The 14,613-nt window shown below is 44.2% G+C and overlaps 2 pseudogenes; both read left to right on the top strand.

The window, feature by feature from the left end:
- LOC139412606 (mitochondrial S-adenosylmethionine carrier protein-like) overlaps nt 1-14,613 on the top strand; it is a 75,354-nt pseudogene that overhangs the window by 29,305 nt on the left and 31,436 nt on the right.
- LOC139413968 (complement C3-like) lies at nt 1,745-5,060 on the top strand (annotated as a pseudogene).

Below are 14,613 nucleotides of genomic sequence, written 5' to 3'. Positions count from 1 at the left end.
TAGACTGTATATTGGATAGGCAATGAGTTGAAAAACTACAAACCTCAGATTTCCCACTTCCTGGTTGGATTTTTCCTCAGATTTTGCCTGCCATATGAGTTCTGTTATACTCACAGGCATCATTCAAACAGCTTTAGAAACTAAAGAGTGTTTCCTATCCACATATACTAATACTATGCATATCTTAGCTTCTGGGCCTGAGTAGCAGGCAGTTTACTCTGGGCACGTTTTTCATCCGAATGTGAAAATTCTGCCCCCTATCCCAAACAGGGATTTACCCCCAAGCCATAAGACTGCTGAACAATGAATCAAATGGCCACCGCACTATTACATTCAACCCCCCTCCCCTCTATATGTCTTGTACATTGCTGCTACTCGCTGTTTATTATCTATGCATAGTCATGTGACCCCTGCCTACATGTACAAATTACCCCAACTAACCTGTACCCCCGCATACTGACTCGGTACCGGCACACCCTGTGTATAGCCTCATTATAGTTATTTTAAATTTTTCTATATTCCCTGTTTTCTCCACAAACCAATTGTTAGTTACAGTCTTGTCTCATCGCTGCAATTCCCGAGCGGGCTCGGGAGAGGCGAAGGTCTAGAGCCGTGCATCCTCCGAAACACAACCCAACAAAGCCACACTGGTACTTGACACAAATCCCACTTAACCCAGAAGCCAGCTACACCGTACACCTGGCAACCATGTCAGCGTGCACTGTGCCCGGCCCGCCACAGGAGTCGCAATGGGACAAGGACATCTCTACATTGATATGTACAGACCGACTTAACTTACTTACTCATTAAAATATTATTACTATTTGTGCTTTTTTAACAATAACCCTTTTAAATGTGCATAAAAGCACCAAAATCTTCTATAGGAAATAACTACTAGATAGCTAGTTAGTAAGTAAGCTCTCTGGACAAGATCTGGACCATAGCTTTAAAAAAATAAAAATGTATTTAACTGGGCAAGTCAGTTATGAACAAATTCTTATTTACAATGACGGCTTACCCCGGCCAAAAACTGCTAGTGCAGACCAGCGCTAGACCAGAGCTAGTCAGATTTCTACTAGCTAGCTACTAGTTATGTCCTGGACCAGAGATAGTTAGTGGAGACGAGAGCTAGACCAGAGCTAGTGCAGACCAGAGCTAGCTACTAGCTGCGCCCTGGACTTTAGCACTGGTCTTGCTCTTGTCCAGGGTGTAGCTATTAGCTAGCTCACTATGGCCTAGCTGTGATCTAGCTCTGGCCCAACTCTGGTCCAGGGCATAGCTAGTAAACTCTTGTCTTGCTCTGGTCCAGGGCGTAGCTAGTAGCTTGCTAGCTCTGATCTGCACAAGCTCTGGTTCAGCTCTGGTCCAGGGCATAGCTCGTAGCGAGCTAGTTCTGGTCTGCACTAGCTCTGGTCTAGCTCTGGGCCGCACTTACTAGCTCTGATCAAGGGTGTAGCTACCTCATCCTTGTCCTATGGTTCCTGTGCAGGATTGTTTAATGATTACGGTAGACCTGCCAGTGCCAGACCGACTTGCCAAAACTATAGTTTGTTGACAAGAAATGTGTAGAGTGGTTGAAAAACGAGTTTTAATGACTCCAACCTAAGTATATGTAAACTTCCGACTTCAGCTGAAACTGAAGGCATTAGTTAGCTTAGGCTTTAATAGTACATCAAAGTCCATTACCTAATTAATAATTTATTGTCCATTTTATTCATTTAAACACCCAGTGCAGTCAAAAACTATGTTTTTCTGTGTTCTGTGTTCTGTGTTTGAATACATCACACAGACTTTCATAGACTTTCATAGACATCCATCAACTGGTCAGTCAGCCCACAGTCAGTCAGTCAGTGTGTTAACAGAGAGAGGGGGTGAGATGGTGGAGGCAGAGAAGAGAGGTATCCCGATCGTCTCTTCGCCAAACACCATCCTCTTCAAGAGAACAACCAACTACTTCAAACATGGCATGCCCTTTGACTCGGTTTACATTACAAATCCTGAAACTCTCCAGCCAATGGAGTGGAGATCTTTGTGAAGACCAAGGACCTGGCTATCCTCCCCACCAGACAGGCTGAGGCCAGCATGAAGGCTCTCCCCTACAGGACTTCCACCAAGAATTTCTTCCATGTCGGGGTTGACTCAAATGATCCGAAGATAGGAGGCACCATTAAGATCAACCTGAACCTTGGATGCCTCCCCATACAGAGCCATAACCTTACATACATGTTCCTGAGCAGAGGTCAGCTGGTGAATGCAGGGAGATTCAAGAGACAGAGCAGCGCACCGGTGACACTGTCGGTTCCCATTTCCAAGGAGATGCTTCCGTCGTTACGTATTGTAGCGTGCAACCATGTCGGAACAGCTGACCTGGTGGCAGATTCTGTCTGGGTTGACATAAAGGTCTCATGCATGGACTCACTGAAAGTGACGTCGACCAGGCCCAATGCGTCCTGTATGCCTTGTAGGGCTTTCAGTCTGACCATCACTGGAGACCTGGGATCTAGAGTGCAACTGGTGGCTGTAGACAAGGGAGTCTGCATACTCAACAACAAACACTATTACACAGACCAAGAGCTGGAACGCAATAGAAAAGCATGATACAGGCTGTACAGCTGGAGAAGGAGCAGACAGTATTGGGGTGTTCTGGGATGCTGGTCTGGTATTTGAGACGGATACTCCTAAAGGGACTAGGATCAGAACAGACCCCAGCTGTACTGATAGTGACAGGCAGAGATGAGCAGTGACCATCAGTGACGTCATCACTACTATGGCCAGTAACTAGATGGCCTCCAAGAAAGACAACTTCAAACACAACGCACCACTGCTCCCACGCAGTGTGCGTTCTGAAGACATTTGGTCTGGACATGTGTTCCCTGAGAGCTTTATGTGGAAGGATACAGTCAGGAAGTGAACATGTCCAGCCGGGTCGTCCCGTGCCATTATCCCTGTTAAGCTAGGCCTGCACTCCATCGAGGTCAAGGCTTCTGTGAAACACTCCTACAACAATGACAATGGGGTTAAGAGGGACCTGCGCATTGTGGCTGAGGGGGTGCTAGTCAAGAAGGAAACCATCATACTCCTGAACCCTGCTAAACATGGTGGGGAGCAGACGGCACACATACCCAGTGGAGTGCCTAGGAACCAGGTGCCAAACTCTGATGCTGTCACACTGATCAGTGTGCTGGTGGAGCAGGCCATCAGTGGAGACTAACGGGGCAATCTGATAGTTCAGCCAGTCGGGAGTGGGGAAGAGATCATGATATACATGACCCTGCCTGTCATTGCTACACACTACCTGTACAACACCAAAAAGTGGGAGGAAATTGGCTTGGACAAACTAAGCACAACCATCAAGTACATCAACATAGAGCTGCCATACCGTAAATATAATGGCCCCTACACTGCCTGGGTCAGCATAAAGAGCAGCACCTGGCTGACAGTGTATGTAGCGAAGGTGTTTGCCATGTCCAGTACTCTGATCAGTGTTCTGGAGAAAGTGCTCTGTAGTACAGCCAAGTGGCTGATCCTGCACACACAACAGCCTGATGGCATCTTCAGTGAGTTTGCTCCCGTCATTCATGCAGAGATAACAGGTAACATGAGGGGGTCGGACATTGACACCTCAATGACAGCCTTCGTTCTCATCGCCATGCAAGAGGCAAGCTCACTGTGTGAGCAGTCTGTCAACAGCCTTCCAGTCAGTATGATTAAGGCAGTAACGTACCTGGAGAGGCATCTGGCCACCCTAAATAACCCCTATGCTGTAGCTATGACCTCCTATGCTCTGGCAAATGCTGGAAAACTCAACAAGGAGACCCTACTGAAGTTTGCATCTCCACAGCTGGACCACTGGCCAGTACCTGATGGTAATCAGTACACGCTGGAGGCCACATTGTACGCCCTGCTGGCCTTGGTCAAGGTGAAGGCTATTGAAGAGGCCGGCCACATTGTCAAGTGGCTCAACACGCAGAACAAGGTGGGAGGGGGATACGTATCCACACAGTCCACCATCATGGTGTTCCAGGCTGTGGCTGAGTATTGGAGCAACGTGAAGGAACGAAAGGACATTGACCTGAACATCCACATAGAAGTGGCCGACAGAGCATCAGTTGCCAAGTGGGCCATTAACAACAAGAACCAGATCCTCAGTCATAATGACAAGGTCAACGCCATAGACAAGAACCTGACAGTAAAAGCCTCAGGAAATATTGAGGCGACTGTGTCGGTGGTGAAGCTGTACAATGCCCAGCCAGAGGAAAAGGGCAGTGACCATCGGCATGCTGACAGGCTTCATTGTAGATGCAGACAATCTGAAAAAGTTGCCAGAGGGGAGGATGCACTACGTAGATAAATTTGAGAGGGATAAAGTTCTGTCTGAAAGAGGCTCTCTCTATAAGGGCACAGGGCGAGACCTACAGGCAGACACAGGAGGCAGAGTCTCTTATATGTATTAGCATCCAAGGGGCAGGCAAGAGAATGGTCATGGACAGGCAAAAAGATCATAACAAGGTCAGAGTCCAGTAGGTACAGAGTGCCCGGCAGGCTGGTGGTCAGGCAGGCAGTATGATCAGGCAGGCGGGTTCAGAGTCAGGGCAGGCAGTATGGTCAAAACCAGGAGGACTAGCAAAAGAGATAAGAAAAAGCAGAAGCACGGGAAAAACACACTGGTTGACTTGACAAGACGAACAGGCACAGAGAGACAGGAAACACAGGGATAAATACAACAGGGGAAATAAGCGACACCTGTTGGGGGTGAAGACAATGACAAGGACAGGTGAAACAGATCAGGGTGTGCCACTCTCATCCTATATCTGGAGTAAGGTATCCCATAAGCTAGCAGACAAAATATATTTTGAGATCCACAGTTCTAAAGCCAGCTGCCGTCTCTGTATACGAGTACTACAATCAGAAGGACTGTGTGAAGTTCTACCACCTACAGAGGGAGGACGGTACCCCGAGCAGACTGTCTCTCGGAGACGTGTATGTGTGCTGAAGAGTGCTGCAGTATGCAGAAGAAAGAGTGGGTGAACACGGACTGCTGCAGTACAAATACGATCTAGGAAAACAGACATGGATAGAGGACTGGCCCTCACAATCAGACTGCCAGTCCAGAGACGACAGAGAAGTCTGTCTAGGAGGAGTTTATATCTATAGAGGAGTTTCTCAACCAGATCACAACCTTCGGTTGCCCTGTCTAGTTTCTCTTCTTGTTTTGTTATATTTCCATTTTCGTAACATTGCAATCCAAGTTATTTGTGTTCACCAAACGTACAGCAGGCAGTCAGTAAGCTACTCACTGTGTCCTATTATAACTCATTTGAACACAACAAATATAGTTAGAGTGTGACCACTTGGAATATATTCTGTCAGAAAATGACCAGTTAATTATGTACACTGTGCATTGTGCATAATAAAACCATTTGGAGAAATAAAAAAATTAACATAAATCTGTTTCAGCTACAGACTGTAGCTGAAACAGACTGACTCAACTTAGATTGTTTGTCAAAAAACATATGATATTTGTACTTTTTGAGCTATAACCATTTATATTTGCATAAAAGCTCCATAGACATCAAAGGCAAATTGTGGAATCACCACTGCTAATGATCCGTTACAGCTACAAACACCAACCCAACGTTGAAATGTGCAGTCTGACTCAACATACAGTGGCTTGCGAAAGTATTCACCTCCATTTTTCCTATTTTGTTGCCTTACAACCTGGAATTAAAATAGATTTTGAGGGGGGGGTTGTATCATTTGATTTACACAACATGCCTACCACTTTGAAGATGCAAAATATTTGTTATTGTGATGCAAAGAAGAAATAAGACAAAAAAACTGAAAACTTGAGCGTGCATAACTATTCACCCCCCCAAAGTCAATACTTTGAAGAGCCGCCTTTTGCAGCAATTACAGCCGCAAGTCTTGGGGTATGTCTCTATAAGCTTGGAACATCTAGCCACTGGGATTTTTGTCCATTCTTCAAGGCAAAACTGCTCCAGCTCCTTCAAGTTGGATGGGTTCCGCTGGTGTACAGCAATATTTAAGTCATACCACAGATTCTCAATTGGATTGAGGTCTGGGCTTTGACTAGGCCATTCCAAGACATTTAAATGTTTCCCCTTAAACCACTTGAGTGTTGCTTTAGCAGTATGCTTAGGGTCATTGTCCTGCTGGAAGGTGACCAGAGCACCTTCTTCCATATGTTTGGGGAGTCTCCCGCATGCCTTTTGGCGAACACCAAACATGTTTGCTTATTTTTTTCTTTAAGCAATGGCTTTTTTCTGGCCACTCTTCCGTAAAGCCCAGCTCTGTGGAGTGTACTGCTTAAAGTAGTCCTATGGACAGATACTCCAATCTCTGCTGTGGAGCTTTGCAGCTCCTTCAGGGTTATCTTTCTTCTCTTCGTTGTCTCTCTGATCAATGCCCTCCATGCCGGGTCCATGAGTTTTGGTGGGCGGCCCTCTCTTGGCAGGTTTGTTGTGGTGCCATATTCTTTCAATATTTTAATAATGGATTTAATGGTGCTCCGTGGGATGTTTACAGATATTTTTTTATAACCCAACCCTGATCTGTACTTCTCCAATTTTGTCCCTGAACTGTTTGGATAGCTCCTTATTCTTCTTGGTGCCGCTTGCTTGGTGGTGCCCCTTGCTTAGTGGTGTTGCAGACTCTGTGGCCTTTCAGAACAGGTGTATATATACTGAGATCATGTGACAGATCATTTCACACTTAGATTGCACACTGGTGGACTTTATTTAACTAATTATGTGACTTCTGAAGGTAATTGGTTGCACCAGATCTTATTTAAGGACTTCATAGCAAAGGGGGTGAATACATATACACACACCACTTTTCCGATTTATTTTTTAAACAAGTAATTTTTTACATTTCACTTCACAAATGTGGACTATTTTCTGTATGTCCATTACATGAAATCCAAATAAATTCATTTAAATTACAGGTTGTAATGCAACAAAATAGGAAAAACGCCAAGGGGGATGAATACTTTGCAAGGCACTGTAGATTGCTTCAACACAGCTTTTCGATACCAGTCATACTTACATACATACATACATACATAAACAAATGAACTTATTCATGAAATTCTGACTTCAACATTTTAAACTGAAATCACTGCCACAGAATTTTCAGAATGTTCAAACTAAAACATTTAGAGAGCTTGGAAACACATTAAATGGCTTATGATAATATCCTATTATTCTAGCCCACTAACCCACTATAATAACTCCACACCTTCAATCCACCCACAAATAGGTCACTATGGGCTCTATTTTAACAAACCTAACACAATGTTAAATCTAAGCCAGGCGGTAGCACTATAGGATCATTGGTGTGTCAGAAATAGTTTTGCTATTTTCACTATCACAGTTATCGGCGCACAGTTATCGGCGCATGCCCTGGTGCGAAAGGGCTGGGTTTTGATGAATAAACAAGTAAAAGTTATGTGTGTGTGGAGGCTTGGCCCCTGACTGACCAATCAGAACGTGCTCCATGGTTGCTTCAGTTTGTGTATTTACACTCTTTTATCTATTGCCTTGGAATCAATTCCAATTCCAATGCTAGTAAACTATAGTTTGCTAAATGGATTACAGATACAAATAACAAAATGTAGACCTATCATTGCTACATACATTAACTTGAAGCCATTTGTGTCCACATTGTTCTATGTAATTGCATGGCTTCCATAACATTTACACTGATATATGGGCTAGGCCTACTGTAAATTACATTATGGCTGAGCATGGACATGTCAAACATGGTCAATAAGCAAGATTCAATTAATGATTGATAAGCACTAAAAAGGAACAAATAATTATAATCTAATTCTAAACTAAACTGTCATGACTGTCCTGGGAGGATAAGGCTGTGTAGGTCAGATCAGCTTTGCAATAATTAACTTCAACCAGACTCCCTCTCACCCTCAGATGGGGTTGACAGCTCACACCCTGTTTTAAATCAGGGACAGAACATTCAGCTATCTCCCTCTCCTAATTCACCCAAGAAATGTGCCTTTGACATTTTCCCACCAGAAGTCTAACATACTGGAAAAATATTTCTAACATAGAACGTGGAGAATGGGCAGAGGTGACCAAAAAGATGTCGGTTTGGTTGTTATTTTGTGATGTAATTTACTGTAAAATTTACTGTAAATACACTGTGTGTGTGAAGTGTCCATCCGATGCGTTGCCCATGAAATATAAAAAATGATGAAAGTGTTTCTGTTAAGAGTGGGATGTGATTTTAGAACCTATATGAGGAAATTGTTTCTATAACTTTGTACAAGTAAGTAGTCACCTCCCCCTTGAGTAAGGTCAGAGAGCGTGTCAGCCTGAGGGAACCTCCCATTTGAATGAACTGTATAAAATGATGGGTTAAGAATGAACATATCAGACCAGAAAGACGTCTTAAAGTGGTTGAAACTTTGAATCTCAACACGAAGATGATAATTAATTCAATCGGGAAAGAATTAAACATAGTTAGTTCATTTGATAAATAACGTTTATTTCCAAGCTGTATCAGGAGCCAAACCCTTTATCGACAGTCTTGACTACTTCGCCATTGCATTGGGCAGACAAAAAAAGCCATAATTGAGATGAAGGGAGGCTATGGGGGAAAAACATAACATTTTATGTCTCTAAATGCGAAGTATACAGATACCAAATGCACATTAGGCTACTCTTGATCCATGCGCACATGGTCAGTGTGCGTCACCACTGGATAGGCTGCGTTTCCACTGTCCGCCATAACTAACTGCATTACCACTAAAACCAGGCGTTAGGGCTGGAAAATGCCAGAGTGCAGTTTACATGACGAAATTACAAACTAACATGTGTTTGACACTAACACCGCCTTAACACCACCCGAAAATAGATCACAGACACACACAGTCTCATACAACTAACATTGTGGGGGCACACAAATCAGTCCCATTCAAAATCCTATTTTCCCTAATCCCTAACCCTAACCCGTACTCTTACCCTAACCTTAAAAGCTAACCCTAACTCATAACCCTAAGCCTAAAACTAATTCTAACCTTAACCCTAAACCCCCTAAAAATAGAATTTGACCTTGTGGGGACTAACAAAATGTCCCCAGTTGGTCAAAATGTTGTTTGTTTGCTATTCTTGTGGGGACTTCTGGTATAGTTAAACACGTCCACGCACACGCACACACACACACACACACACACACACACACACACACACACACACACACACACACACACACACACACACACACACACACACACACACACACACACACACACAGAGTGACAGGTCATCAGGCCCCATCTCTGCCCATCTTCTGTGTCTCCCTCTACCTGCAGTGTGTGAATACAAATCAGGCCCGCCTCGTCACCACAAATGAAAACACCAGAATGCCATTATGTTCTCCCCCCCGTATCCACATTACCTTAACCTTCCTTTACTCCTGTCTGGTGTTAGGCAGGCACAGATGCCAGTTTCTTGCATTTTCTCTCTCTCTCTTTCACTCTCTCTTTTGCTGTCTCTTTTGCTCTCTCTTTCTTTTGCTCTTTGGCTCTCTTTTCCTCCCTCCCTCCTGCTTACTGATTCTCTGTGAGCAGCTGGCCGCAGGTATGGCCTGACCACGGGACCTTTCACAAACGCCAGAAATTAGGTGTCATTTGGTCCCAGTCAAACCCCAGGGGACTCCATTTTTGTGCTCAGGTTGAAATATTTTGGACCAGAGGCTCTGCACAGGTGTAAAGCAATGATGAGCCTCTAACCTCACAATGTGAATAATATTCTCTCTGTGAATATCATGCTTCATTTGACACAATCAGAATTCAATCACGATTTGCCACAGAAGATTGTTCTGTAGTTCAAGTTTTGCAATCCACGTCATCATGGGGGAATCATGAGTGGCCATGTTTTCCTGGGGTTTGTTCCAAATTACCACAAACACACTACACACTAGGCCTTCTCGCAACCTTTGTATCAGAAAAAAGTAGGAAGCAAAGAAAGAAAAGGTCAAAGACAGAAAGGAGGAAGGAGAGAATGTGAGAGGGGGAGAGGAGAAGCTCCAGGTCCATTGTTTTAGTGACTGCAGCGTGACTGTCCTTCCTATAAAGAATGGTGGAGCTGATGGTGTCTGTCAGGGACTAGCAGGTTGTTATCCAGCCATTATATCACATTTATCTTCATTCCCATTCGCCAGACACATGCCCTGAAAGCTCATTTGTCAAGCGGAGGGAGCGGCTTACTTGCATTTATAAACCCTGTCTCCTGGAGGATGTACTGGAAAATACAGTGTGCCATGCAAGGGGTTCGGGACGGGGTGGTACTGGCATCTGGCTGCCACTTATCTTGGCACGGCCTGGAATAATCCATGCATCGCCTCACAAAAGAGAAGAGGCGGGAGCCTGTGATTTATTGGGGGTCTTTAACTACAACTTTGTATCGCATCGCCCTCATCTCTCCCTCCTCTTCCTCGCCCTCCCTCCCTCCCTCCTCACCTCGCCTCACCTAGCATCAAATGGAGTTGTGCTTCAAATTGGACGTATGATCAAAATGCGTGGTGTCAGAAGGAGATTGGCTCATTTGTAATATGACCACCCAGCCTATGCCTGTTGGTCGTCCTGTGTAGAAATTGCCCAGTGCCGTCTCTTACTGATGTGTTTCTGCAGGACTGCTCCCACGAGGCAGGAGCCCCCTCACAGGTTCAAAAGAAAACAGATCTGCAGAATTTCAGAACCGAGATGTGGTTTTTTATGCAGGCACAGGTATTACTACCCATAGGAGATGGGCTATAATGGATATTCTGGTAGATTTCTGACTTCCTGTTGGATGCACTGCTGGGCAGTTGAGGTGATCAGGGATGCTCCGGAATGTTATTTTGGTTGTCTTCCTGATTCTAAAATAATTTCAATTTTTTGTGTGGATTGCCAGTGATGGCCTTATGAAAATTAGACTGAAATGTGTATTTGGGGATGGCTAAAGTGAGAGTATGGAAGAAGATAAGTTGCCCTTTATGGACTACTGAATTACAGAGCCTTCAGAAAGTGTTCACACCCCTTGACCTTTTGTACATTTGGTTGTGTTACAGCCTGAATTAAACATCCATTACATTGAGATGTTGTGTCACTGGCCTACACACAATGATGTCAAAGTGGAAATAGGTTTTTTGACATTTTATTCAACCCCTTTGTTATGACAAGCCTAAATACGTTCAGGGAAAAATGTGCTTAACAAGTCACATAAAAACTTGCATGGACTCACTCTGTGCAATAATAGTGTTTAACATGATTTTTTAATTACTGCCTCATCTTTGTACCCCACTAAATCCAATTATCTATAATGTCCCTCAGTCAAGCAGTGAATTTCAAACACAGATTCAACCACAAAGACCAGGGAGGTTTTCCAATGCCTCGCAAAGAAGGGCACCTATTGGTAGATAGGTGCATGGTGAAGTAATTAATTACACTTCAGGTGGTGTATCAATACACCCAGTCACTACACAGATACAGGCATCCTTTCTAACTCAGGTGCCGGAGAGGAAGGAAACCACTTAGGGATTTCACCATGAGGCCAATGGTGACTTTAAAGCAGCTGTGTGATTGGAGAAAATTAAGGATGGATCAACAGCATTGTAGTTACTCCACAATACTAACCTAATTGTCAGAGTGAAAAGAAGGAAGCCTGTACAGAATACAAATATTCCAAAACATGCATCCTGTTTGCAATAAGGCACTAAAGTAAAACTGCAAAAAAAAATTGCCAAAGAAAGCGTTATGTTTGGAGCAAATCCAACACAACACTTCACTGAGTACCACTGTTCAAAAACCTGGTTCAGACACTGGGAGACAAATTCACTTTTCAGCAGGACAATAACTTAATAATAGCAGGACAATAACTTAAAACACAAGGCCAAATTTACATGGGAGTTGTTTACCAAGATGACATTGAATGTTCCTGAGTGGCCAAGTTACAGTTTTGACTTAATTTGGCTTGGACATCTAAGGCAAGACTTGAAAATGTCTGTCTGGCAATGATCAACAACCAACTTGACAGCTTGAATAATTGAATAAATAATGCAAATGTTGTACAATCCAGGTGTGAAAGCCTTACCCAGAAAGCCTCACAGCTGAAACAGTGTCAAAGGTGATTCTAACATGTATTGACTCAGGGGTTGAACACTTATCTAATCATTCATAGAAAAATATATATTCTTCCATGTTGACATTACAGAGTATTTTGTGAAGGTCACGGACAAACAAAAAAAATACAATTCAATCCATTTTATTCCCCACTTTGTAAGAAAACAGTATGTGGAACAATTCAATGGGTGTGAACACTTTCTGAAGGCACTGTACTCATGTCTTTCACTGGCCAGATGGTCACTGTTATGGTGTGTTTTTTTCTGCAAGATCCCTAGTGCTGCAAAATGTACCTTTTAGATGGGCCTGTTTAGTTATTCCATCTGTTTGTTATTTCATCCCACATCACATTAAGCCTGTCTCTTTGCTCAGGCCTGAGGCTGCTCCATATGTGTTGACTCAGCCCTTTTGCTTTCAAGCCAGTTCTCTCTCTGTGAGGTTGAGGATTGTCTTTTAGAGGTGGCAATGCCAAAAACGTTGAATTACAAATGAATGAAATAGTTCTTATCTGCTGTCTGGATTCTTGCCCATTCCCGTTGTCTAAGCCCTCAGTTATTCTACCTGTGGCTCTTTGTGGCGTGTGTCAGTAATCTTGATTGGCCACAGGACAGTGGGCAGGGGATTAACTGGCAGGGAGCCGGAGAGATAGAGGAAGAGATGGGGGGATGGAGGGAGTTAACAAATGGAGTCCTGGATTGATTTGCCTGTGTGCCGATTGGTGCCGTGAAACTGCGTTAATGTCCCCTGTTCCTTCCGCAACCATTTCCCTGTGATTGAGTGTGGGCTCTGTTATTGTTTGGCGGCAGAGTGGAACTGAAAGCAGTTGTCATTAGGATTTACAACAGCAGGCAACCAGGCAGGCAGGCAGGCAGCCAGTAAGGCAGGGAGACAGTCAGGGAGGCCAGAGGAAACATGGGTTCCGATCACATGCTGACTCTTATTACGGCCACACACTCCAAATTGCTTGTAAATAAAGATAAATGGCGCAGGGAGTGTAAAAGATGCTGACATTGGATTTATCATACAATTAGCCTAACAAGCCAGTCTGAGGGAGATGGGGAGTGAGGTGGGGAGGGGGAACACATGTCTATCACATGCCCACGCTTCTCCCTCTAAACATGAGGTAACAAGCCAGTCCTAAACAACCCAGTGGGTGACACCTAAATCTGCCTCTCCTGTCCCTCCCCCATCACTCATGGGTCTGGTCTCAGATAGTGCTTTCACAAACCCATCCTCTGAAATGGTCTGGTCCATGCACTCGCCCTCTCCTCCTCTCCTCTCCACACCTCTCCCCGTAGCAGTTCTTAAATTACTCCCAAATTAACAATGTCCCTAATTGATTTGGTATCATCTTTGTCTCATTCCGCAGCCTCCCGTGAGCTGATGTGAGAGAGTGCCCGCCACCATTCCCAGCCCCCGATTCAATTAAATCAGGAATTACTTGTCATAGCCACTTTTGTATCCATTTAGCAGCATAATTCTGATCCTTTTGAGAATTACGTGGAGGAAACATGATGTACAATGTATGATAAATGTTAACCCAGCCAAAGGGAGAGTAAATTAAATCTTGGAAATGGATCCTGTCAGGTTGGATAGCAGACAAATGGTGGCTGGTGCTCTATCTCACCACTGGGTGGCACTGTTGCACCATGCTTTGGATGGAGAACAGAGAAACTTCCCTATGCGTACTGTCCAGGGCTCTCCAGCCCTGTTCCTGGAGAGCTACCGTCCTGTAGGTTTTCACTCCAACCCTAATCTAGGACACTTACTTCTAATAATTAGCTGGTTGATAAGCTGAACTAGGTTAGTTACAACTGGGGTTGGAGCGAAAACCTGCAGCAGGGTAACGCTCCAGGAACAGAGTTGGACACCCCTACAGTAGACAAAGGCCACATTCACAATTAGACACCTAGGTTATTTCTGTGTAGTTAGGATCTGGAACAAAGATTTGTTGGTTTGTGTCTTGTTTGGAATAACATTTCAGAGTCATAGGCATTATCCTTCTAACCTCGATCTAAGATTCAGATGAAGTGAAATAGTTAGTTCAGGACCTGTTAGAATGATATCATAACCAAACTTTACCACCTGCTGGTCTCACATATTTGGGTGACCTTGAAAATCATCTTAGACAAGTTGGCAACTGCTGGTCTCAATTCATTCCACAGGAACAGTAAAATGACTAGCTGTGCAACGAGATTTGTTCCCAGACAAACTGAATTCTCCATCTCTCAGACACCGGTGGTCACCCTCTCTCTACTCTCCATCCCCCATGTCTAGTCTATACATACATTACATGTAATGACCTGCTCTGGCAGAGGGGTGGAGTGGGGAGGTGGAATATAGAGCAGCAGTAAGTGTGTGTGTGCTCACAGTCAGTGTGCCACGAAGAGGGCAGAAGACCAGGGATGTGTCCCAAGGTGCTGCTGTGCTCTATCCCAGGTAGAGCCTGTCCTAGACCAGAGAGGGCTGAC

Source organism: Oncorhynchus clarkii, chromosome 7 (assembly GCF_045791955.1).
Source record: "Oncorhynchus clarkii lewisi isolate Uvic-CL-2024 chromosome 7, UVic_Ocla_1.0, whole genome shotgun sequence".
Taxonomy (NCBI): domain Eukaryota; kingdom Metazoa; phylum Chordata; class Actinopteri; order Salmoniformes; family Salmonidae; genus Oncorhynchus; species Oncorhynchus clarkii.
The sequence above is the reverse complement of the archived record's forward strand: the minus strand, read 5'-3'. Positions and strand labels throughout refer to the sequence as shown.